The sequence below is a fragment of the Oryctolagus cuniculus genome, chromosome 2 (assembly GCF_964237555.1).
Source record: "Oryctolagus cuniculus chromosome 2, mOryCun1.1, whole genome shotgun sequence".
Taxonomy (NCBI): Eukaryota; Metazoa; Chordata; class Mammalia; order Lagomorpha; family Leporidae; genus Oryctolagus; species Oryctolagus cuniculus.
The window spans coordinates 71,633,633-71,659,965 of record NC_091433.1 but is presented as its reverse complement, the minus strand read 5'-3'; positions in this window follow the sequence as shown (position 1 = coordinate 71,659,965).

Below are 26,333 nucleotides of genomic sequence, written 5' to 3'. Positions count from 1 at the left end.
AGACCTTTCTCTCTGTCTCTCTCTCACTGTCTATAACTCTCTGTCTCTCTCTCACTGCCTAACTCTGCCTGTCAAAAAATAAAAATAAATGGCCCAGGTGCTTGGGCCCTGCACCCCATGGGAGACCAGGAAAAGCACCTGGCTCCTGGCTCCTGGCTCCTGCCATCGGATCAGCGCGGTGCGCCGGCCGCGGCGGCCATTGGAGGGTGAACCAACGGCAAAGGAAGACCTTTCTCTCTGTCTCTCTCTCTCACTGTCCACTCTGCCTGTCAAAAAATAAAAAAAAAATTAAAAAAATAAAAAAAATAAATAAAAATAAAAGAAATTATGTGATTTTCCTTTAGTCAGGAGAGTCCCTTACTGTTCATATATAAATATGGATATCTCCTTCTTACAAATAAAGGTCTAATTGGGAATGTTTAGGACTTGTCAAGAAGGAAGAACATTGATGATATACCCTAACGCTTATGTAATAGTGTTTTTAGGTATCATTTAAATTATGAAATATGTACAAACCATGTTTCACCTATAAGACAACAAATACAAAAATCTTATTTTTAGTCTATTTTTCAGATTTTTGAGAACTGCGTTATTCCTGTATAAAGGCTGTCTTCATGTAATTGTCACTAAACACAACCCTCTGTTCCCTATTTTTCCTTTCCCAACTGTAGGTAATGACACGAAACTCAAACTTTGGACATTTTTATCTTGTTTCTCCACTTTGCTACTCAGGTAGCAAAGTGTAGCTTGTCATAAAGTTCTGTTCCCTGTTTATTATTTTCACATTCGTTCACATTTACTGATTCTCTCATCCAATGTTCTAGAAATAGGGCAATGCTCAGATTTCTGGCTCCTCTCCCTCAGTCTATCCTGCACTTATGCCAACCCTCTTCCATTCTTCTGTGCTAGTCCCCACCACTGCACATTAGTTTCCGTTAAGATCAAATTAACCTCCAACTTAGGGACTTCCAGAACCACAAGTATTATGTTCTCTCAGTCCATTAGACATAATCTGAATCAAGTGCTTTTGAAGGAATAAACAACAGTAACAACAACAAAAATCCAAAAACTCAAAACTTACTTCCAAGTAAAATTCTTTTCTTTTCTTTTCTTTTCTTTTCTTTTCTTTTCTTTTCTTTTCTTTTCTTTTCTTTTCTTTTCTTTTCTTTTCTTTTCTTTTCTTTTCTTTTCTTTTCTTTTCTTTCTTTCTTTCTTTCTTTCTTTCTTTCTTTCTTTCTTTCTTTCTTTCTTTCTTTCTTTCTTTCTTTCAGGCAGAGTGGACAGTGAGAGAGAGAGACAGAGAGAAAGGTCTTCCTTTTTGCTGTTGGTTCACCCTTCAATGGCCGGCGCACTGCGCTGATCCAATGGCAGGTGCACCGCGCTGATCCAATGGCAGGGGCCAGGTGCTTCTCCTGGTCTCCCATGGGGTGCAGGGCCCAAGGACTTGGGCCATGCTCCACTGCACTCCCGGGCCATAGCAGAGAGCTGGCGTAGAAGAGGGGCAACTGGGACAGAATCCGGTGCCCCGACCGGGACTAGAACCCGGTGTGCCGGTGCCGCAAGGCGGAGGATTAGCCTAGTGAGCAGCGGCGCCGGCACTTTTCTTTTCTTACTCCTATTCAAATGAATGTGGTTGTTTTATGAGTAGGCTAATAGCTTGTCCATTTGTGGAACTAAAGGGCTATGGAGGGGTTGGCTCTAACAAATTTGAATGAGGAGCCTCAATGCTTTCGGTGCCATTTTTGAGTGATGCCTGATCTCATCAATCTAGTGGGAGGGACGGGACAACCTGTCCGAGAGTATAGCACCACTAGGACTCCGCCAAAAAATCACTAAAAAATCACCCAAAATTACTTGGAGCAAAGGGCAGTCCATGGTGCTTTGCCAAAGTTGGAGCAGTTGGTTTTGACCTTCAGGAGAGAGTCAATTCTGGAGAAAAACCTAACTTCTTTGAATACTCAAATAACACATTGGAACATGATAAGAGAGTAAGGTTTAATAATGATAAAAATGAAGATAATAATAAAACAGCCCTCAACTTAGCATAATAGTTCTTAACTTATGTCTTTTGAAGGGCGCATTTGCAGATGTAAATTCTGCTTTTACCAAGGTGGATATTACTGCTTCTTCCTTGTGGAAAAAGTTTTACTTCTAAGTCTTTTTTGTCATTGAATATTATGAAAAGGTGTAGGGACCCATGAGCCGGCCATGGGCCCACATGCTAAGGCTTGGCTTGCTGATCATTGGCATTAGTTACTGCTATGTGGATGTTTATGGTTTCTGTTGAGCTGTGATATCGGGACCTTTCCATAACCCCAGGCTAGAGTCAAAACAACTATGGCCTTGGGGCTTCCTGTACTTCTTTTCCCACTGACCAAGGCTGAGAAAACACCAGGTGGAAGCTTGTTGTTAGCACCCAAATTGCCTGCTACGTGACCAGGAGCTTGATTGGATGAAGGCGCGTGATCACCTTTATGGTTGGACGAGGAGCGCATGGACTGTGCATGATCAGGCACCCGATTGGAGCACCGCCGCATGGACTGTAGCATGGACTGAGCTTGCTTACATGCTTCTGCAATGATATACTATATAAGCTGTTTGTGATATGGTACGGGAGCTTCCCCTTTCTTTCGGAGCTCCCCTTGCTCAAGGGTTTCTCTTTCTATCCTGTTTAAATAAAAGTCTACTGAAGACGGATCAGCTGGGAGCAGTGTTGTTCCTTTGCGGGCAAGGGAGTGACAAAAAGGGAATAAAAATACTGCCTTAAACTTTTTTTTTTTAAGATTTATTTATTTATTTGAATGGAAGAGTTACAGAGAGGTAGAGTCAGAGAGATAGTGGTCTTCCATCCGCTGGTTCACTCCCCAAGTGCCTCAACGGCTGGAGCTGGGCCGATCTGGAGCTAGGAGCCAGGATCATCTTCTGGGTCTCCCACGTGGGTGCAGGGGCCGAAGGACTTGGGCCATCTTCTGCTGCTTTCCCAGGCCATAGCAGAGAGCTGGATCTGAGGTGGGGCAGCCTGGGCTCGAACCAGCACCCAAATGGGATGCTGGCACCACAGGCGGCAGCTTTACCTGCTACACCACAGTGCAGGCCCCTGCCTTAAACTTTTGAGATAGATTTGTCTCTAGTAAGTATTTAGATATGTCACTTGGATATCTAAGGAAGTAAGAGACCATCATTAGTACATTCTCATGTATTAAAAGTTTTTATTCTCTGTCAAGGGATTTCTTGTAATTTCTGTTTTATTACTATTAGCTTGAGCCTTTTTAATACAGAACTAAATCCTCCATCAGAAATTTAGTAGTTTACATTCTTACCTTGTTATTTATAAAATACATCCCAGGTGTTTCTAATTTTTTTAAAGATACATACAAAAATATGTTGGAAGAATAAATGTTTAAACTTTTTATATTAAAATTGCTGCACAAGATGAGAAGCTAGTTGCTGTTTTTTGTCTTTGCTATACTGAAAATTAAATTCACTGTTTAATTCCAAAAGAAGGGGCTATGGGTTGTTGAAAATAATTTTATTTATTTTTTAACTTTACTTTTTGAGAGACAGGCAGACAGAGAGCTCCCATCTGCTAGGTCACTTCCCAGATGCCACAATAGCTGGTATTGGGCTGGGGTGTGGCTAAGGCCTGGGAACACAATTCTGGTCTCCCACATGGGTGCAGGAGCCTAATTACTTGAACTGTTATCTGTGGCCTCCCAGGATGGGCATGAGCAGGAAGCTGAAATCAGGAGCCAGTTACTTCAGTGCAGCTGCTGGTGAACAAAGTACCTACTTAACTTCTGTGCCGGCCGGCGCCGCAGCTCACTAGGCTAATCCTCCGCCTAGCGGCGCCGGCACACCGGGTTCTAGTCCCGGTCGGGGCGCTGGATTCTGTCCCGGTTGCCCCTCTTCCAGGCCAGCCCTCTGCTGTGGCCAGGGAGTGCAGTGGAGGATGGCCCAGGTGCTTGGGCCCTGCACCCCATGGGAGACCAGGAAAAGCACCTGGCTCCTGGCTCCTGCCATCGGATCAGCACGGTGCGCCGGCCGCAGCACGCTGGCTGCGGCGGCCATTGGAGGGTGAACCAACGGCAAAAGGAAGACCTTTCTCTCTGTCTCTCTCTCTCACTGTCCACTCTGCCTGTCAAAAAACAAACAAACAAAAAAAAAAACAAAAAAAACACACTTCTGTGCCAAACATCTTCCTTTTGTCTGTGTTTTATTTTTGTTATTTTTCGTGCTATGGGTCTTAGAGGAGTGTGTTGTTGACTTGATCTCATGGAAGAGATCATCTGAACAGCTGTCCATAACAAGCGGCTGACCTTGAGCCCTGAATCAGGCAGAAGGAGTGGGGACTGTATCAAATATAGGAGTAGAATGTGACAACCCACAGCTCAAGGGGGAAATCAGTGATAGCAAATAGAATGTGATTAAAGGTGGGCAATGGGGGTCAGGAATTTAAGAAAAAGATGAACTCAAGCAGCATCTTTCAGGGAACTGGGTGATGGAAAGAAAATTGATTTGAAGCAAGAACATGTAAGGAAAGGTAACTGAGAGGGGGTGGAAAGGGGAAGAGGAGATGCATCCTGCATATTTCCTGAGATTCTGGAGCAGGCATTAGCTATCTTCATAAGGAACTGGGGCCTTTACAATGGGCAGGCAGAGAAATGGCAGTGAAGCAGTTCATTTAACTGATTACTGTGTTGCTGTGGATTTGTTCTGAGAGGAGGAGCACGGTGGGGGCAAGAGGCACGGAGTCACCACACAGACCCCGGGAGTCGGGTGAAAGCGGGCAGCCCGCAGACTTGTTTATTTGTTAGTACAGCAGCTTATATAGCTGAGGCAGTCAATCCAGTCAAGGGGCAGTTTATGCCCTAACCAATCACAGCCTGTTGCCAGGTAGGCTCTGTTGTCAGGTGGTTTCCCAGGAGGTTTCCCAGGGGATTTCCAAACCATTCCTGAGTAATGAAATATCTTGGGGTTACAATTAAAGTCAAAACACAGAATTCATTTATCTATCACATATACTTTATATACATAGTCTGAAGGTAATTTTATATGATTTTTTAAGTAATTTGTGTATGATACAGACTTTTATGGGCTAGAACTTTCCTCTTGTGATGTCATGTGGGTGCTCAGATAATTTTGGACTTGGGAGCATTTTGGATTTTAGGTGACCAGATTAGAGATGCTTTCGTGTACTAAATAGCTGAGATGCCTACAATTTTGATAAGGCTTCCTTTTGTCACATGTGTTCATCCTACACATTGACACAAATGACAAACAATATGAGGTCTAGGGCAGAACCAAGTGCCACATGTCAGTAAATACCTCTCTCTAGGCCACAGACAAATTTTTCAATAATTAATAGAGCAAGTAGAAATTGAGCTGTTACAACATATAGATTGGCTATGACATTTTTATTCTGAAACACTTTAGCATCTGGAAAATTTTTACCCAGATAATGCTCTCACATTCAAGACTTGATGCTTTAGAAAAAATTTTGCTGGAAAGATTGATTGCTTCTTGATTATTCAAAGATCAGAGGAAGGGACTCTGGCTTTGAATGGTTTCTAGACATGTGGCCCAGGTAAAGTGCCCAATTTTTTTTAAGGTTTCTGTATTTATTTGAAAATCAGTTACACAGAGAGAGGAGAGGCAGAGAGAGAGGTCTTCCGTCTGCTGATTCACTCCCCAGTTTGTTGCAATAGCTGGAGCTGCACTGATCTGAAGCCAGGAGCCAGGAGCCAGGAGCCAGGAGCTTCTTGTGGGTCTCCCAAGCAGGTGCAGGTGCCCAAGTACTTGGGCCATCTTCTACTGCTTTTCCAGGCCATAGCAAAGAGCTGAATCTGAAGAGGAGCAGCCAGGACTAGAACTGGCACCCATATGGGATGCTGGAACTGCAGGCGGTAGCCTCACCTGCTACGCCACAGTGCCGGCCCCTCAATTTTTTGATTCTGGGTAACCCCTCAATAAACAGAGACTAATGGCATTAACCAATCTAGGTGATTTTTATGTCACTTGTCAGATCACTTAATCTAATTGCTTACTGCATAGGAATTTTCAAGTCCCTGTTAGTTCTTTCTCTGATATAGTGTTTTTCCATTCACCATTTCCTCACAATTTTCTTCAAAAGCAACAGGAGTTCATGTTTAGAATGTGGGTATCCAAGTATACCACAAACAATGCTTAGTGATGCTGTTTTTGTATTTTAGGATTTCATTTTATAGGTTATATTATTTTAGAGTATGTGTGACACCCACTAGGTTGTGTAAAATGGAAAATATAGGCAATATTAATGTTGGTTAGAATACAACATGGTAAAAACATTGTTTCTAGGAGGTACATTAGGGAAACTGACAGTATTTATTAAATCTGAACAATATCTTTGAGCCAAGAATTCCAATCCTTAGCCTATTCCCAATAGAAATGTATATGAAACTTGTATGCCTTAAATAAAATTTAAAAAAGATGTTCATCATAGCACTATTTATAATAGCCCAAAGTATCCAGTGCCCATCAACAGTGAAATGGTTTGAAAAATGGAATATTATACAGCAATGAGGACAAACATTCTAGAGCAGAGTTGACTCTCACAAATGTCATATTGAATACAAGGAGCAGATAGAAGTATACCTACTTTAGGATTACACTTCTTTAAGTTAAAAAATAGGCAAAAGCAATCAATGGTATTATAAAACCAGGGTAATAATTACCCCTGGAGAGGTCAGTGACAGTAAGGGACCCCAGAAAACTTCTGGGTACATTCTCTGTTTAGTGTAGGCAAAGAATACATGAATGTGCTTACTTTGTGCAAATTTATTGAACTGTACCAATCATAATTTGTAAACATTTAGATGGATGTTATACTTAGTGATACATTTACATTTACAAAAGTAACTTGGGACATAGAGGATAGTTTATCCTAAATGTCCTGTATGCCTCTTTAATCTCTCTCTGTATTTCTCTCTAGATCCTTCAACGCTTACATATGGAAAGCTAAGAAACAGGCATACTTTTTAATTCCACATATAAGGGGAACATAGATTTTTGATTTCTGTATTTGGCTTATTTCCATTAACAATATCCAGTTCCATCCATTAAGCTGCTAATGTCAGAGTTTTGTTCTTTTTTTATGGCAGAACAGTATTCTACTGTGTGTAAATATCGCATCTTCTTTGTTCACCTATTCATGGACAGTAGTGATGATAACCGTCCAGCAGTATGGGGGGAGGGAAGATAGAGGGAAGTTGTATAACAGGTATTGAAACAAAGTTAGACAGAAGTAACATGTATAGAAGTAACATGTTCTACTGTTTCACAGCACAGTTGAGTGACTATAGTTCACAATAATGTGTTATATTCTGTGTACAGAACTGGAGGAGAGCAGCTGGCAGGCTCCAAATGTGGTAAAGGGAAAAGGGGAATGAAAGGCTATTGCCCATCTTGATTGGTTTATGCTGTGTATGTGTAAGTGAAGGATTTTAGAGTACTACCTAAAACATATGAGTATTACATGTTAATCAAAAATTTTAATTAAAATGCTGAAAAAATTTATGATTACACAAAAAGCTGCACATGGTTGTTTATAGCAGCTTTATTTCTAATTGCCAAAACTTGAAAGCAGCTAAGATGTCTTTTAGTAGGTAAATAGATAAACAAACTGGTGTATCGAGAAAGTTAATTATCAGTATACACACTCTGTGTTTAACATGTGTGTAATGACATTGAAACGTGAGGAAGCATGATTTTATTCTTAATGGTTTATTTAATTATAATTGAAAAAACATAAAAATGCAGTATTATCATTGATAGCCTAAGTGCTTTTTTTAAATGAGCAATGTGTGGTTTTAGTAATGTTTTTCTCCATTGTGCTTTATCTGATTATATTCTGGAATGTGAATTATATTGTTAGATGTAATAATACAAATTTGGGCTTATAAAAAGAATACATTTATATATATATATATATATATATGTATGTATGCATATGAAAGTAAAGCAGTCCAGTGTTTGATTTGTAAAAGAGGGAGAAGTAAGATGAAATTTAAATGTTTCAGAATCTCTATCTCTTATTTGTGGGAGTTGCAAGGGTGGATTAATTGGTTTTGTGTATTGCTGTTCTTTTCCTTGATGCTTCCAGACCATACTTAGGTAGTCCTAGATAAACAGCATTGCCAACTGACCTGCCCCTTCTCCATCAACACTATTCTAAGACTCTCTTTTCTGTCCAGGTTTCCTTCTGTGCTCTCAGAGATTATCTTCCTAAGGTATTTTTTAAAAATCCATTGATGTGATTTGACTGCTTTAGCTTTACTCTGTGCAGAATAACCCTTATCTATACTTCTTTCCATTCTAAATGCATTCATGTAAGAATTGAATTGGATGAAAATAATTCATCTCTTTTATATGCCAAATTTGGTATTTATCTCTTCAACTCTAGTCTATGAATTTCCCATCTACCCATACATAGCCATTTGAAAACAAGTTTTAAATAGAGAAGTCATTGATTTGGTGGTCCTTTGGGTAGCCTAAAACTTACTATTACCTTGAAACACTCCATCAGTTTACAATATTTTTTTAGTTTCCCTTTTACCCCCTGAAACAGAAATTTGCATGGCCTGGGATGAGTGAATATTATTGAAGGGCATCAACATTTGTTGAAATCCCCTCTGTCTTTTTGGGCCAAGTGTGAAGTATTTTATGTGATCATCACAATATCTTGCAAGAAAAATATAAATATTCCTATTTTATACATGGAAAGAAGTAATTGTAAAGCATGTTCACCATGCACTGGTACCAACTTGTCTGAGTTCCATGAAACAGCACCTTCATACATAGCAAGTTGCACAATGTAGGGTTATTACTTACTTATAGCAGCAAGTGACAACAAAGGCCCACGATTCACCATGAGCTGGTCCTGCAAGGCTCACATAACTGACTGGGACACATAGAATCTCAATTGAACATGTCCCACAGCATGTGAAGGACTCTGGAAACTGCTCTCCCTAGGGTTTATCCCTGGTGACATGTGACACAATGTGCTAGTGAACTGAAGGACTCCTGTTTGGAGGGGAGGACCAGAACAGAGTCTGGGTGGTGCTGGCCAGCTCCTCCTCTGAAGAGGTGACATCCCCAACATATTCTCCAGTTATTCTTAAGAACTAAAAGCAAGCAAGAAAGGAGAATTATGTTGGTCTAAGACCACCTGAAGAGCTTTTTGTAATCCACCCCAAACTACGTAATCTCTTAAGCAAATTATTTCATTTCTTAAACCCACTGATGTCCTGTGATCTGAAGGTAGAGATTTGTCTTTTTTTTATCTTTTATTTAATGAATATAAATTTCCAAAGTATGACTTATGGATTACAATGGCTTCCCCCCCCATACCGTCCCTCCCACCCACAACCCTCCCCTTTCCCACTCCCTCTCCCCTTCCATTCACATCAAGATTCATTTTCGATTATCTTAATATACAGAAGATCAGCTTAGTATACATTAAGTATGGATTTCAACAGTTTGCTCCCACACAGAAACATAAAGTGAAAAATAATAGATGATTTTTTTTAAATGATGATGAAATCAGATCAGACCCATTGGCATGTTTAATCCCAGTGAGAGTCAAGTTGGGAATTGATAATTTCTTTTTTTTTTTACAGAAGATCAGTTTAGTATACATTAAGTAAAGATTTCAACCGTTTGCACCCCCATAGAAACACAAAGTGAAATATACTGTTTGAGTACTCGTTATAGCATTAAGCCTCAATGTACAGCACATTAAGGACAGAGATCCTACATGAGGAGTAAGTGCACAGTGACTCCTGTTGTTGACTTTACAAATTGAAACTCCTGTTTATGGCATCAGTAATCTCCCTATGCACCAGTCATGAGTTTCCAAGGCTATGGAAGCCCCTTGAGTTCACCGACTCTTATCTTGTTTAGACAAGGTCATAGTCAAAGTGGAGGTTCTCTCCTCCCTTCAGAGAAAGGTACCTCCTTCTTTGAAGACCTGTTCTTTCCACTGGGATCTCACTCACAGAGATCTTTTTGCCAGAGTGTCTTGGCTTTCCATGCCTGAAATACTCTCATGGGCTTTTCAGCCAGATCTGAATGCCTTTAGGGCTGATTCTGAGGCCAGAGTGCTATTTAGGACATCTGCCATTCTACGAGTCTGCTGAGTATCTCACTTCCCATGTTGGATCACTCTCCCCTTTATTTATTCTATCGGTTAGAGTTAGCAGGTACTAGACTTATTTATGTGCTCCCTTTGACTCTTAGTCCTTTCATTATGATCAATTGTGAACTGCAATTGATCACTGGGACTAGTGAGATGGCATTGGTACATGCCACCTTGATGGGATTGAATTGGAATCCCCTAGTATGTTTCTAACTCTACTGTTTGAGGTAAGTCAGCTTGAGCATGTTCCGAATTGCACATCTCTTCCCTCTCTTACTCCCACTCTTATGTTTAACAGGGATCACATTTCAGTTAATTTTCAACACTTAAGAATAACTGTGTGATAATTGCAGAATTAAACCAGTCATATAAAGTAGAACAGACAAAAAAACTACTAAGAGGGATAATGTATTAAGTTGTTCATTAACACTCAGGGCTATGCTGATCAAGTCACCGTTTCCCATAGTGTCCATTTCACTTCAACAGGTTTCCTTTTTGGTGTTCAGTCAGTTGTCACTGATCAGGGAGAACATATGGTATTTGTCCCTTTGGGACTGGCTTACTTCACTCAGCATGATGTGTTCCAGATCCCTCCATTTTGTTGCAAATGACTGGATTTCGTTGTTTCTTACTGCGGTATAGTATTCTAAAGAATACATATCCCATAATTTCTTTATCCAGTCTATCGTTGATGGGCATTTAGGTTGGTTCCAGGTCTTGGCTATTGTGAATTGAGCTGCAATAAACATTAGGGTGCAGACCGCTTTTTTGTTTGTCAATTTAAACTCCTTTGGGTAAATTCCAAGGAGTGGGATGGCTGGGTCGAACGGAAGGGTTATATTCAGGTTTCTGAGGAATCTCCAGACTGACTTCCATAGTGGCTTGACCAGTTTGCATTCCCACCAACAGTGGGTTAGTGTCCCTTTTTCCCCACATCCTTGCCAGCATCTATTGTTGGTAGATTTCTGTATGTGAGCCATTCTAACCGGAGTGAGGTGAAACCTCATTGTGGTTTTGATTTGCATTTCCCTGATTGCTAGTGACCTTGAACATTTTTTCATGTTCAGCAGGCAGTTGGCCATTTGGATTTCCTCTTTTGAAAAATGTCTATTGAGGTCCTTGGCCCATCTCTTAAGTGGGTTGTTGGTTTTGTTTTTGTGGAGTTTCTTGATCTCTTTGTAGATTCTGGTTATTAACCCTTTATCTGTTGCATAGTTTGCAAATATTTTTTCCCATTCTGTCGGTTGTCTCTTCACTCTCCTGACTGTTTCTTTTGCAGTACAGAAACTTCTCAATTTGATGCAATCCCAATAGTTGATTTTGGCTTTGACTGCCTGTGCCTCCCGGGTTTTTTCCAGAAATTCTTTGCCTGTGCCAATATCTTGAAGGATTTCTCCAATGTTCTCTAATAACTTAATGGTGTCAGGACGTAGATTTAGGTCTTTAATCCACGTTGAGTGGATTTTTGTGTAAGGTGTAAGGTAGGGGTCTTGCTTCATGATTCTGCATGTGGAAATCCAGTTTTCCCAGCACCATTTATTGAATAGACTGTCCTTGCTCCAGGAATTATTTTTAGTTCCTTGGTCAAATATAAATTGGCTGTAGATGTTTGGGGTGATTTCTGGTGTTTCTATTCTGTTCCATTGGTCTATCCATCTGTTTCTGTACCAGTACCATGCTGTTTTGATTACAACTGTCCTGTAGTATGTCCTGAAATCTGGTATTGTGATGCCTCCAGCTTTGTTTTTGTTGTACAAGATTGATTTAGCTATTCGAGGTCTCTTGTGCCTCCATATGAATTTCAGCATCATTTTTTCTAGATCTGAGAAGAATGTCTTTGGTATCTTGATTGGGATTGCATTGAATGTATAAATTGCTTTTGGGAGAATGGACATTTTGATGATATTGATTCTTCCAATCCATGAGCATGGAAGATTTTTCCATTTCTTGGTATCCTCTTCTATTTCTTTCTTTAAGATTTTGTAATTTTCATTGTAGAGATCTTTAACGTCCTTGGTTAAGTTTATTCCAAGGTATTTGATTGTTTTTGTAGCTATTGTGAATGGGATTGATCTTAGCAGTTCTTTCTCAGTCATGGCATTGCTTGTGTGTACAAAGGCTGTTGATTTTTGTGCATTGATTTTATATCCTGCCACTTTGCCAAACTCCTCTATGAGTTCCAATAGTCTCTTAGTAGAGTTCTTTGGATCCTCTAAGTACAGAATCATATCGTCTGCAAAGAGGGATAGTTTGACTTCTTCCTTCTCAATTTGTATTCCTTTGATTTCTTTTTCTTGTCTGATGGCTCTGGCTAAAACTTCCAGAACCATGTTAAATAGCAGTGGTGAGAGTGGGCATCCCTGCCTGGTGCCAGATTTCAGTGGAAATGCTTCCAACTTTTCCCCATTCAATAGGATGCTGGCTGTGGGTTTTTTATAAATTGCTTTGATTATATTGAGGAATGTTCCTTCTATATCCAATTTGCTTAGAGTTTTCATCATGAAAGGGTGTTGAATTTTATCAAATGCTTTCTTTGCATCAATTGAGAAAATCATATGGTTTTTCTTTTGCAGTCTGTTAATGTGGTGAATCACATTGATTGATTTGCGAATGTTGAACCATCCCTGCCTACCAGGGATGAATCCCACTTGGTCTGGGTGGATGATTTTCCTGATGTGTTGTTGTACTCTATTGGCCAGAATTTTATTGAGGATTTTTGCGTCTATGTTCATCAGGGATATTGGTCTGTAATTTTCTTTCAGTGTTGCATCTTTCTCTGGCTTAGGGATTAAGGTGATGCTGGCTTCATAGAAAGAATTTGGGAGGATTCCCTGTTTTTCGATTGTTCTGAATAGTTTGAGAAGAAATGGGATTAGTTCTTCTTTAAATGTCTGGTAGAATTCAGCAGTGAATCCATCTGGTCCTGGGCTTTTTTTTGTTGCGAGGGCCTTAATTACTGTTTCAATTTCTGTTTCAGTTATGGGTCTATTTAGGTTTTCTATGTTTTCATGGTTCAATTTTGGTAGATTGCATGTGTCCAGGAATCTATCCATTTCTGATAGGTTTTCCTGTTTGCTGGCATACAGGTCCTTGTAGTAATTTCTGATGATTCTTTTTATTTCTGTGGTGTCTGTTGTTACGTTTCCTTTTTCATCTCTGATTTTATTGATTTGGGTCTTTTCTTTTCTTTTTTTAGTTAGTTTGGCCAATGGTGTGTCAATTTTGTTTATTTTTTCAAAAAACCAGCTTCTCGCTTGGCTGATTTTTTGTAGTGTTTTTTTGGATTCAATCCTATTAATTTCTTCTCTGGTTTTAATTATTTCTGTTCTCCTACTAGATTTGGGTTTGGTTTGCTGCAGTTTTTCTAGGTCCTTGAGATGTGCTGAAAGCTCATTTATTTGGTACCTTTCCAATTTCTTGATATAGGCACCTATTGCTATAAATTTGCCTCTCAATACTGATTTTGCTGTATCCCATAAGTTTTGACATGTTGTGTTGCTGTCTTCATTTACTTCCAGAAAGTTTTTGATTTCTCTTTTGATTTCTTGAATGACCCAGTGTTCATTCAGGAGCATGTTGTTCAGTCTCCATGTGTTTGCATACTTTCTGGGGTTTCCTGAGTTGCTAATTTCCAGCTTCATTCCACTGTGGTCTGAGAAGCTGCATGGTATGATTCTAATTCTTTTAAATTTGCTGAGACTTGCTTTATGGCCTAGTATGTGATCAATCCTAGAGAAGGTTCCATGCACTGCTGAGAAGAATGTGAAGTCTGTAGATGTAGGGTTGAAAGTTCTGTAGATATCTGTTAGATCCATTTGGGCAATAGTGTCCATTAAATCTGCTGTTTCCTTGTTGATCTTCTGTCCGGATGATCTGTCTATTTCTGAGAGTGGAGTATTGAAGTCCCCCAGTACTATTGTATTGGAATCTAAATCTCCCTTTAAGTCCCTTAACATATCTTTTAAATAGACCCATGCCCTGTAATTAGGTGCATATACATTTATGATAGTTAAGCTTCCTGTTGAATTGAACCCTTAATCATTATATAGTGTCCCTCTTTGTCTCTCTTAACAGTTTTTGTATTAAAGTTTATTTTGTCTGATATTAATATGGCTACACCTGCTTTTTTTTGGTTTCTGTTGGCATGGAATATCTTTTTCCAATCTTTCTTTTTTTTTTTTTATTTTTGACAGGCAGAGTGGACAGTGAGAGAGAGAGAGACAGAGAGAAAGGTCTTCCTTTGCCGTTGGTTCACCCTCCAATGGCCGCCGCGGCCGGCGCGCTGCAGCTGGCGCACCGCGCTGATCCGATGGCAGGAGCCAGGAGCCAGGTGCTTTTCCTGGTCTCCCATGGGGTGCAGGGCCCAAGCACCTGGGCCATCCTCCACTGCACTCCCTGGCCACAGCAGAGGGCTGGCCTGGAAGAGGGGCAACCGGGACAGAATCCGGCGCCCCGACTGGGACTAGAACCCGGTGTGCCGGCGCCGCTAGGCGGAGGATTAGCCTATTGAGCCGCGGTGCCGGCCGATTTTTCCAACCTTTCACTTTCAGTCTGCATGCCTCTTTGTTAGAGAGATGTGTTTCTTGTAGGCAACAAATAGTTGGGTTGTGTTCTTTGAGCCAGTCAGCCAAACGGTATCTTTTAACTGAAGAATTCAGACCATTAATGTTCAATGTGACTATTGATACGTAGTGACTTTGCCGTGCCATTTTCCCGGAAATATTTTCTAGTATATGCTTTGAGCTTCCCATGCTCTTTTACTGGTAGGTGTTCTTCCTTTCCCTTCTTTCATATTGATGGCCGTGTTTCTGTGTTTCTGAGTGTAGCACATCTTTAAGTATCTTTTGCAGGGCCGGACGAGTGGCCACAAAGTCTTTCAATTTCTGTTTGCTATGAAAGGTCTTTATTTCACCTTCATTCACAAATGAGAGCTTGGCAGGATATAATATTCTGGGCTGGCAATTTTTCTCTCTTAGCACCTGTGCTATGTCTCGCCATTCCCTCCTAGCCTGTAGTGTTGCTGATGAGAAGTCTGCTGTGAGTCTGATTGGAGATCCTCTGAGAGTAATCTGACGTTTCTCTCTTGCACATTTTAGGATCTTTTCTTTATGTTTCACTGTGGTAAGTTTAATTACCACGTGTCGTGGTGAGGATCTCTTTTGGTCATGTTTATTGGGGGTTCTATGAGCTTCCTGTACTAGGATGTCTCTGTCCTTCTCCAAACCTGGAAAGTTCTCTGCTAGTATCTCACTAAAAAGGACTTCTAATCCTTTCTCTCTCTCCATGCCTTCAGGAACTCCTAGAACTCGAATGTTGGGTTTTTTAATAGTATCCTGTAGATTCCCAACAATATTTTTTAGATTTCTAATTTCCTCTTCTTTTCTTTGGTCTGACTGTATCCTTTCCTGTGCTCTGTCTTCTAAGTCCGATATTCTCTCTTCTGCTTCACCCATTCTGTTTTTAAGGCTTTCTAATGTGTTTGTCATTTGATCTATTGAGCTCTTCATTTCATTTTGATTTCTCTTGACTATTACACTTTCCTGTTCTACTAGTTTCTGAGTTTCATTTTGATTCTTCCTTAAAATTTCATTTTCACGAGAGAGATTTTCAATCTTGTCCAATAAGGATTTCTGTAGTTCAAGGATTTGCTTTTGAAAACTTCTAAATGTTCTTATCATAAATTTTTTGAAATCCGTATCTTGCATTTCTTCTATCTCATCATCTTCATAATCTTGGTTTGGGGTATTTTGTTTATTTGGAGGCATCATAGTGTCATCGTTGATCTTGTTCCCTCGATTTCTGTGTTTGTTACTTGGCATAGTTAATTCTTCTTGCGTCACTGTGCGTTTTTTTTTTATTTTTTTATTTTATACTATGTCCGTGTTAAGTGGACTGCCTGCTGTTGGAGGAGCCTTGGAGGCTTGAGATGGGTGCGGCCTGAGAGCTCTGCTTGGCTCTTCCTGGTTAAGGGTGTGCATATGTGACACCCTCAGGTTATGCGTGGTAAATCTCTCTCTTTTTATTTATTTATTTATTTTATTTATTCAGGGGGTAAGTAACACCACATGGCACGGCTGTGCAGAATTGATGGTATTTAGCTTCCAGTCTCTGGCTTCTACCCCCAGAGTCCCTTTAGCCTCCTCTGGACTCCCACTGGGTTGCCTAGGCTACTGAATTGTAGTGACTCAGTTCCTTAGCTCTCCCCCATTGATATGTAAATCCAGAGAGGGGGCCTGCTCTTTGTCTCTTGGGAATTCTTCAAGCCTTGCAGCCTTGCAACCTTTGCAAGGTTAGGGGGAAGAGAAACCCCGAAGCTTTTTTTTCCTTCTTTCCGGTAGTGAGTTTGCTGCGCTTTCCGGCCCCCCTCTAGATTCTGACCCCCATTTCCCCACCAATGTCTCGGGTTATTGAGCTCACCTCCCCTTCCAGCGCCGATGTGTGGACTCGGAGCCCTGGACGTCCCAAGCCTCCCCGCTGTTGTCTGTGTGGCATGCACTCCCCTTCAAGCACTGGCGTGCAGACCCTGCGGCTTCCGCGGCTTGGTCCCGTGGCTCGGTTCGTGCGGTGGGCGACCTTGTTCTCCCAGTAGGTCCTCCGATTCACAGCTACTCGATCCAGAAGAGTTTCCTCTGCAATATTTTCCTGGTTCTTTTTTCTGAGGCTACCGTAACCCCTTTTATTAAACTAAATTTTCCCCGACTATCGGTGCGCGCCCTCACTATTCCGCCATCTTGGCTCCGCCAAGATTTGTCTTGTCAGGTCAATTGGAAACCATGACAGAATAGATTTCTTTAGGCGTAGGACTTCTAACACAAGCAGGATGATCAGAACTGCCTGGAGCAGTGACCTAGTCTGGTCTCCAGATCAGAAGTTGTTAAAAAGGTCAAAGAAGGATACTTGAGGTGACCACACAGAGGTCAGTGGGCCCACTTCCTGATCTTTTCTACTCGGGTTTCAGCACTATCTGAGGTACTTATCCACATTTTGCCAATCATACATGGTCCTCCTGGTTTGGCTGAAGGAAAGTCTAGAGGGATGGCCCAAGTACTTGTACACCTGCCACCCAAGGGGGATACCAGGATGGGGTTCCTAGCTCCTGGCTTTGACTTGGTCTAGCCCTGGCTGTTGTGGCCATTTGGGGAGTAACCAGCAGATGGAAGATCTACTTTCTTCCTCCTGTGCTCCCCCCTTCTCTGCTGCTCCCTGTTTATCTCTCTGCTACTCTGCCTTTAAAACAGATATTTAAAAAAAAAACACAAGCAAAATAAGAAAGTGTGGGTACCTCTGGCTCCCTCCTGTGAGAATGGTGACAGATTCTTACTCAGTAAGCTGGGGCTCAGATTTTGATGATATGTATTGTGGTATTAGGAATGCTGGGCTAATTTATCACCGGCATGAAGGCTTTATGCTTCTAAGCCTCTGCTGCCAAGTCTATGTGAATATGATTGACAGTGTCTGAGAGGTTCCCTATCTAACATCCTGGGGTTGGGTTGTGATGGTATACTGACCTCATATTTTCCTTTCTGTCATGAGGCTGTTTATTGTCTTTGTGGGCACCCATTGTCCTTGTGGCTTGATCCTGAGCTCTCAGCCTTAGTTGCCCAGTTAAGAAAGGAAGGTCAGATCTGTAGAAAATTGATATGTAGGGCTCACATTGTGGTGTAGAGGGTAAAGCTGTTGCCTGCAATGCCAGCATCCTGTATAGCTGCTGGGTTGTGTCGGGGCTGCTCCACTTCTGATAAAGCTCCCCGCTTATGTCCTAGGAAAAGCAGTGGAAGATGGCCCAGAAGTTTGGGCCCTTTCCACACACATGGGAAACCTGAGAGAAGCTCCTGGCTTTGTTCTGGCCCAGCTTTGGCCATTGCAGCCATCTGGGGAGTAAACCAGTAGATGGAAGATCTATTTTTCTCTATCTCTCTTAACTCGGACTTTCAAATAAGTGTATCTTTTTTTAAATGGGATGCATGTTAACATTACTTCTTAGAATGGAAAAATTAGATGTCCCCAGAGCCAATAAGGGGATAATACCACCTGATAGTCTTTGGCCCTTTTCTAACTTCCTTGGAATACCATAGAGAGGATGTACTTTGGGGAAACACTCAGATTAGAGTTAACAGTCCCTGTCTTGGATAATACGGAGACCTGAATTACAAACCATTCCCATGGCATACACTCTAAAGGAGAAATGACAGTTGGGAACATTGGAATTTCATAGGCTCAGCTTAATCAGATGTCTCCCTGGTTCACCTTCACCAAGCTCCACCACCCAACATTTGTTGTAGTGCCATTTTTTCCTTTCACTGGAGATCAGTATTTAGTATTTTTACTTTCCTTGTCAGGTCCGGGTGCCACTCCACTAGTAGGTGGTCTTAATGTCTTCTCTTTAGTTGCTGTGTGAGTCAGCTGTTCCTATTCAATAGCTTCATTGGCTTGTGAGCGACAGGTGTAACGTCAGTCCTAAATATTCCTTTAATGTGCCTGCTTCTGTGCTTCTTAGGCAGTGAAGCGTGTTCCTTGGTCAAAGTGAAGTCATGTAGGGCATCCAAAAACATGATGTAAGTTCTATTAAAGAATAGCTGTGGTAGTCTCAGAGTCTATGTAAGTGACATCTGTTTGTTCCTTCCAGGTAGAAAGCTGTTGCTTTAGCCCTATTTCCACACAGGGAATCTTTTAATAGTCCACAAACACTCAGTTGCTATTCTGTTGACCAAATGGCTAAGCTATTGGTGAAAGCCCATGAATTGTGAAAAATGTAGTCAAAGCCAAAATTAACATTTGGGATTGCACCAAATTGAGAAGTTTCTGTACTGCAAAAGAAACAGTCAGGAAAGTGAAGAGACAACCAACAGAATGGGAAAATATATTTGTAAACTATGCAACTGATAAAGGGTTGATAACCAGAATCTACAAAGAAATCAAGAAACTCCACAACATCAAAACAAACAACCCACTTAAGAGATGGGCCAAGGACCTCAATAGACATTTTTCAAAAGAGGAAATCCAAATGGCCAACAGACACATGAAAAAATGTTCAAGATCACTAGCAATCAGGGAAATGCAAATCAAAACCACAATGAGGTTTCACCTCACCCCAGTTAGAATGGCTCACATTCAGAAATCTACCAACAGTAGATGCTGGAGAGGATGTGGGGGAAAAAGGACACTAACCCACTGTTGGTGGGAATGCAAACTGGTCAAGCCACTATGGAAGTCAGTCTGGAGATTCCTCAGAAACCTGAATATAACCCTACCATTCAACCCAGCCATCCCACTCCTTGGAATTTACCCAAAGGAAACGAAATTGGCAAACAAACAAGCTGTCTGCACATTAATGTTTATTGCAGCTCAATTCACAATAGCTAAGACCTGGAACCAACCCAAATGCCCATCAACAGTAGACTGGATAAAGAAATTATGGAACATGTACTCTATAGAATACTATACAGCAGTCAAAAACAATGAAACCCGGTCATTTGCAACAAGATGGAGAAATTTGGAAAACATCTTACTGAGTGAATTAAGCCAGTCCCAAAGGGACAAATATCATGTGTTCTCCCTGACTGGAGACAGCTAACTGAGCACCAAAGGGGAAACTTGTTGAAGTGAAATGAACACTATGAGAAACAGTGACTTGATCAGCTCTTGTCCTGACGGTTGATGTACAATGTAATACTTTACCCGTTATAGTATTTTTTTTGTTCTAGTACCATTGGTTGAACTCTGTAATTAACACACAATTATTCTTAGGTGTTTAAATTTTAACTGAAAAGTGATCCCTGTTAGGAATTTGGAAAACATTATGCTGAGTGAAATAAGCCAATCCCAAAGGGACAAATACCACTTGTTCTCCCTAATAGGTGACAACTATCTGAGCACCAAAAAAGAAACCTGTTAAAGTGAAATGAACACTAGGAGAAACGGTGACATGATCAGCCCTCACCCTGACTGTTGATGAACAACTTAATATGTTATCCCCCTTAGTATTTTTTTTTGTTTGCTCTACTTAACACTTTTGGTTGAATACTGTAATCAATACACAATTCTTCTTAAGTGCTGAAACTTAACTGAAAAGTGATCACTGTTAAATATAAGAGTGGGAATAAGAGAGGGAAGAGATGTGCAATTCGGGACATGCTCAAGCTGACTTACCTCAAACGGTAGAGTTAGAAACATACCAGGGGAATCCAATTCAATCCCATCAAGGTGGCATGTTCCAATGCCATTTCACCAGTCCCAGTGATCAATTTCTGTTCACAATTGATCATAATGATAGGACTAAGAACCAAAGGGATCACATAAACAAGAATAGTGTCTGCAAATACTAGCTGATAGAATAAAAAAGGGAGAGAACAATCCAACATGGGAAGTGAGATACACAGCAGACCCATAGAATGGCAGATGTTCTAAACAGCACTCTGGCCTCAGAATCAGCCCTTAAGGCGTGTGGATCTGGCTGAAAAGCCCATGAGAGTATTTCAGGCATGGAAAGCCAAGACACTCTGGGAAAAAAAAAAAAAACCTACATGAAAGATCTCCACAAGTGAGATCCCAGTGGAAAGAACGGGTCATCAAAGAAGGCGGTACCTTTCTCTGAAGGGAGGAGAGAACTTCCACTTTGACCATGGCCTTGTCTAAATATGATCAGAGTCAGTGAACTCAGGGGGCTTCCATAGCCTTGGCAGCTCATGACAAGAGCCTAGGGTGATTACTGAGGCCATAAACAAGAGTGTCAATTTGTTAAGTCATCAACAGGAGTCACTGTGCACTTACTCCTCATGTAGGATCTCTGTCCTTAGTGTGCTGTACATTGAGATTTAATGCTGTAACTATTGCTCAAACAGTATTTTTCACTTTATGTTTCTGTGTGGGAGCGAACTGTTGAAATCTTTACTTAATGTATGCTAAACTGATCTTTTGTATATAAAGAGAATCAAAAATGAATCACGATGTGAATGGAAGGGGAGTGGGAGTGGGAAAGGGGAGGGCTGCAGGTGGGAGGGACGTTATTGGGTGAAGCCATTGTAATCCATAAGCTGTACTTTGGAAATTTATATTCATTAAATAAAAGTTAAAAAAATTTACCATTTCATAGTCTAGAGTAACAGATTTTATATATACCAAGAATATCTGAAAAACCCAAAGTCTGCCTGGAACTTTAATAACCTAGTTGGCAATCCATGGTGAACAAGAGGAATAAAATAGCTTCATGTAAAAAAAAATGTATCAAGATATGGCAGTAGGCATGGTCAACACCACTGCATGTAGTTTGGCCCATAGGGCAAAATATCCACAGCCCATTTCAGTCAAGTGATGGCTGTCGACTGACTGGATAGCAATTGTAGCCTAGGGATTTATGTCTGCTTATTGTTTTGCAGACTTGTCAATATACCTTGTCATACCATATCATCTCTGAGTCTTGGGCCTCTCTGATAGCCTCAGGAGCATCCCTTATAGGATTCTTAGTCCCTTCTAATAGTCAAGGCATTTATTCATGGAGACCATTTGTCCCTTGGGGGCCCTACTGGGCGCTGTCTTGAATTTACCTTTTCCATCTTGTAATAGAGCTTTTTTGTGCCACTCTAGTTTTATTGGTAGGGTTTGTGATGCCCAAGTCAGAGTGAGCAATTCATGTTACAATATCATATGTGGCACCCAGGTATCTACCAGGGCCCAGTGCAAGCAAAGAGTTTCCACTCAATAGGGGGATATATCTGGTGGCTGATTCAGACAACATAGGTGTCAAAAATTGGAGAAGCTAATGCATGCTAGTGACTACTTTCTGAGGCTTGACTCACATTCATGAAACTTTCAGACCTCTCAGATTCCATCAGGCCAGCAGCCTCTAAAAGTTTTTCAAGCAGTACACGGGCCACAGCTTGTTGAATGGTTTCCAAGGTCAGCTGCCAGCAAGGGCTTTGTTCGTTGAATCTGTAAATTGCTTGGGTAGAGTGTACATTTTGATGATATTAATTCTCCCAATCCACAAACATGAAATTTTTGGAGTCTTATTCTATTTCTTTCCTTAATGTTTTATAGTTTTCATTGTAGAGATCTTTCACATTCTTGGTTACATTTATCCCAATATATTTAAAATTTTTTGTAGTTATTATGAATGGGACTTCTTTCTCAGCATGGCATTGTTTATGTATACGAAGGCCATTAATTTTTTGTGTTGATTTTATATACTGCAACTTTATCAAATTCTTAGTGGAGGTTTTGGTTCCCCTGAATATAGGATCTCTTAGTGGAGACTTTTGGTTCCTCTATATGATATAATCTGACTTCTTTCTTTCCAATTTGTTTCCCTGTGATTTTGTTTTCTTGTCTGACAGCTCTGGCTAAAATTCTAGAAATACATTGAATAGAAATGATGAAAGTGGGCATCCTTACCTGGTTCTGGATCTTGGTGGAAATGCTTCTGGTTTTTCCTCATTCAATATGATGCTGGCTGTGGGTTTGTTATATATTGCCTTGATTGTTTTTAGGTATGTTCCTTCTATGCCCAATTTATTTAAGGTTTTTATCATGAAAGGATATTATATTTTAACAAATGCTTTCTCTGCATCTATTGAGATAATATGGTTTTTATTCCTCAATTTGTAATATGATGTATTATGTTTATTGATTTGCATATGTTGGATCTCCCCTGTAAACCTGGGATAAATCTCACTTTTTCCAGGTGGATGGTCATTATGATGAATTAGATCTGATGAATTAGTATTTTTTGAGCATTTTTTGCATCTACATTTGTCAGGAATATTGATCTATAGTTCTCTTTCCTTGTTGTATCTTTCTGGTTTAAGAATTAAGGATTCCCTCCATTCCAGTTGTTTTGAATAGTTTAAGGATTGCTATTAGTTCTCTTTAAAAGTTTGGTAGAGTTCAGCAGTGAAACCATCAAACCTGAGCTTTTATTTGTTGGGAGGGTCTTTATTACCAATTCAATCTCCATCTTGATTATTGGTCTATTCAGGTTTCTGTTATTTATGCCTAGAAATCTATGAATTTCTTCTAGATTTTCCATTTTGTTGGCATATAGCTGTCTGTAATAATTCCTGATTATTCTTTTATTTTTCTGGTATCAGCTGTAACATCTCCTTTTTTCATCTCTGGTTTTTTAATTTATTTGGGTCTTCTCCCTCCACCCATTTTCAAAGTTAGTTATACCAATGATTTATTGATTTTGTTTAGTTTTTCAAAAAACCAGCCCCTCATTTCACTGATATTTTGTATTTTTACTTCAGTTTTGCTTATTTCATCTCTAACTTTTATAATTTATTTCTTCCTAATAATGCTGTCTTTAATTTTTTTCTTGAGATACATTGTTAGGTCATTTATTTTATATCATTCTAATTTCTTGATGTAGACCCTAATTGTTATATACTTTCCTTTTAACACTTCTTTTTCTGCATCCCGTAAATTCTGATACATTATGATGCAATTTTCATTTGTTTAAAATGTTTTTATGATTTCCCCTATTCAGGAGCATGTTTTTCAGTCTCCATTTGTTTGTATATTTTCTGGAGTTTCTTATGTTGTTAATTTCCATTCTTTCATTGTGGTCAGAAAAGATACATGGTATGATTTTAATTTTTTAAATTTGTTGAGATTTGTTTTATGGACTAGTATATGGTATGTCTTGGAGAATGCTACATGCACTGATTAAAGAATTATATTTTCCACCTGTGGAATGAGATGTAGTGCTATGTCTTCATTTAAAAATGTATTTAATTTATCTAGGGGGACAGACAGAGAGGGAGAGAGAGGGAGGGAGGGAGGGATGGAGAGAGGGAGGGAGGGAGGGAGAGAGAGAGAGAGAGAGAGAGAGAGAGAAATATTCCATCCATTGGTTCACTTCTCAAATGTCCCATTACACCATAACAGCCAGGGCTGGTCCAGGCTGAAGCCAAGAGCCTGGAATTCAAGCCAGGTATCCCACATGAGTAGCAGGGACTCAAGAGATTGAGCCATAGCTGCTGCTGCTGCCTCCCAGGGTGCTCATTAGCAGGAAACTGGAATGGAAAGAGGAACTGAGCCTCAAACCCATAGATTCTGGTATGAGATATGGGTGTCCCAAGTGGTGGCTTAATTATTGTACCAAATTCCCACCCCTGGAACTTTCTTATGACTAGAAATGGATTGTGTTCCCTGAGGCAATGCTGCATAAGTGATGTTGTGTTCTTCTCCACAGTTGAGGAACACAATACCCTTCACTGATGATGCAAATTTTGATCACCCAGTTGAGTCTTTGGCTAATTTGTCCTCTGTGTGGTGACAACATTTTCCTTTGCAATAAATCTGTGGAAAAAATATCCTAAGAATTTAAGACCATGAAAAATACTACTCAATAAAATTTCCCCTGAAATTTGGTATCTATTGATAGTTCTTGCTTGAGCTAAAGCGTTATGATGGTTGCAAAATGATGATTTTCCAATTCTATTATTTCCTCCATATATAGCAGCCATCACTCAACATTCTAGCATAAAAGCAAAAGCCCTCCCTCTTTCCCCTGTATTCAATTCTTCATTTGCAGTTCTATTTATTACCATAATGGGCTCATAGATTCTTATTTTCCAATGGATTGCACTTCATTGCTGTGTTTAATTAATTTAATGCTCATATTATCCCAAATTTTCCAGTATGAGTTGGCTCTCATGTCCTTATGAGATGCCTTCCTCAATTATTTAAGCATTTCCTTAATTTACGGCATAAAAAGGAGCTCCAGCCTGATGCTGTAGTTTCTCTGTCCCAGCCATGGAATTGGCTATTTCTCTGAGAGGCCCTGATTCCTTTTAGTGGGGACAAGGATTGGAGACAAAATTGGGGTCCTCTCTGTGGTTGTTGCTGTTGCATTGTCTTCACTTCTTGGCCTATTCTCTAAAGAGATAAGAAATATGGGCATGCAATAGACACATGTAAATGCACTAACATAAACCTACCCAATTAATTTTACATGCATGTGTATACATTTGCACTTAAATACGCATTTAAAATTCATGTACATATTTTTAGAAATCATACATTACTACTTCTTGCCAACTTCCATTCAATATTTGCATGTCCTATTTTCCACAGTGAGAAACCTGACTCCACATTTACTCGGTTGTTTACTCTTATAAAAAATTTAAGATAGTTTCACAATTGCTCTTCTGAATGCTTCTACAAAAATCCCAACCTTTAATTCAATTAACAGAAAATGAAATAAATTCTCAAATATTATGCTCATGAGTTATTTGTTTTTTTCCCTTCCTATTTCTTTTCATTGTATATATTTCTAATTTAAAATCAGTTTATTGGGGCTGGCATTGTGGTACAGCAGGTTAAAGCCCCAGCCTATAGCATGGGCATTTCATATGGGTGCCAGTTTAAGTCCTAGCTGCTCCACTTCCAATCCATTTCCTTGCTAATGCACCTGAGAAGGCAGCAGATGATGGCCCAAGTCTTTGGGTTTCCAAAGTTCCTGGCTCCTTGCTTCAGATTGGCTCAGCTCTGGCCATTGTGGCCATTTGGGAAGTGAACCAGTAGATGGATGATCTCTCTCTTTCTCTGTCTACTATTTTCTGTAACTCAAATAAGTAAAATAAATTTTAAAAAATAAAATCCTTTTTTTTGGGTTGTGGGATTTTTAGTCCCCTTATCATGGTTCTTAATTCCTAATTGATAATAATAATTTTTAAATGATTAAAAATAAATAATTCTTTAATATTAAGAATATTCAGAAACAGCATAAGACAATATTTAGCCACCCCCGTATTATTTATACCTATTCTTCCCAGTATTTTAAATAACCAACTTTATTGTTTTCTTTTTTCTCCACCCATGATTCTTTTTGTAAAATACATCTATGAGGCGTCTTCAAAAATTTATGGAAATTGTGTATTATAAAAAAGCTATGCATGGATTCAAAACTTTTTGCACCAAAATGTGTATCTTTTTTTAAAACAATATTTATTTATTTAACAGTCAGAATTACACAGAAAGAGGGAGAGATAGAGATCTTCCATCTATGGGCTCACTCCCCAGATGGCTGCAATGGCCAGGGCTGAGTCAGGCTGAAGTCAGGAGCTTCTTCCACATCTCATGTGGGTGGCAGGAACCCAAACACTGGGCCATCTTCCATGGCTTTTCTCAGGCCATCAGCAGGGAGCTAGATCAGAAGTGG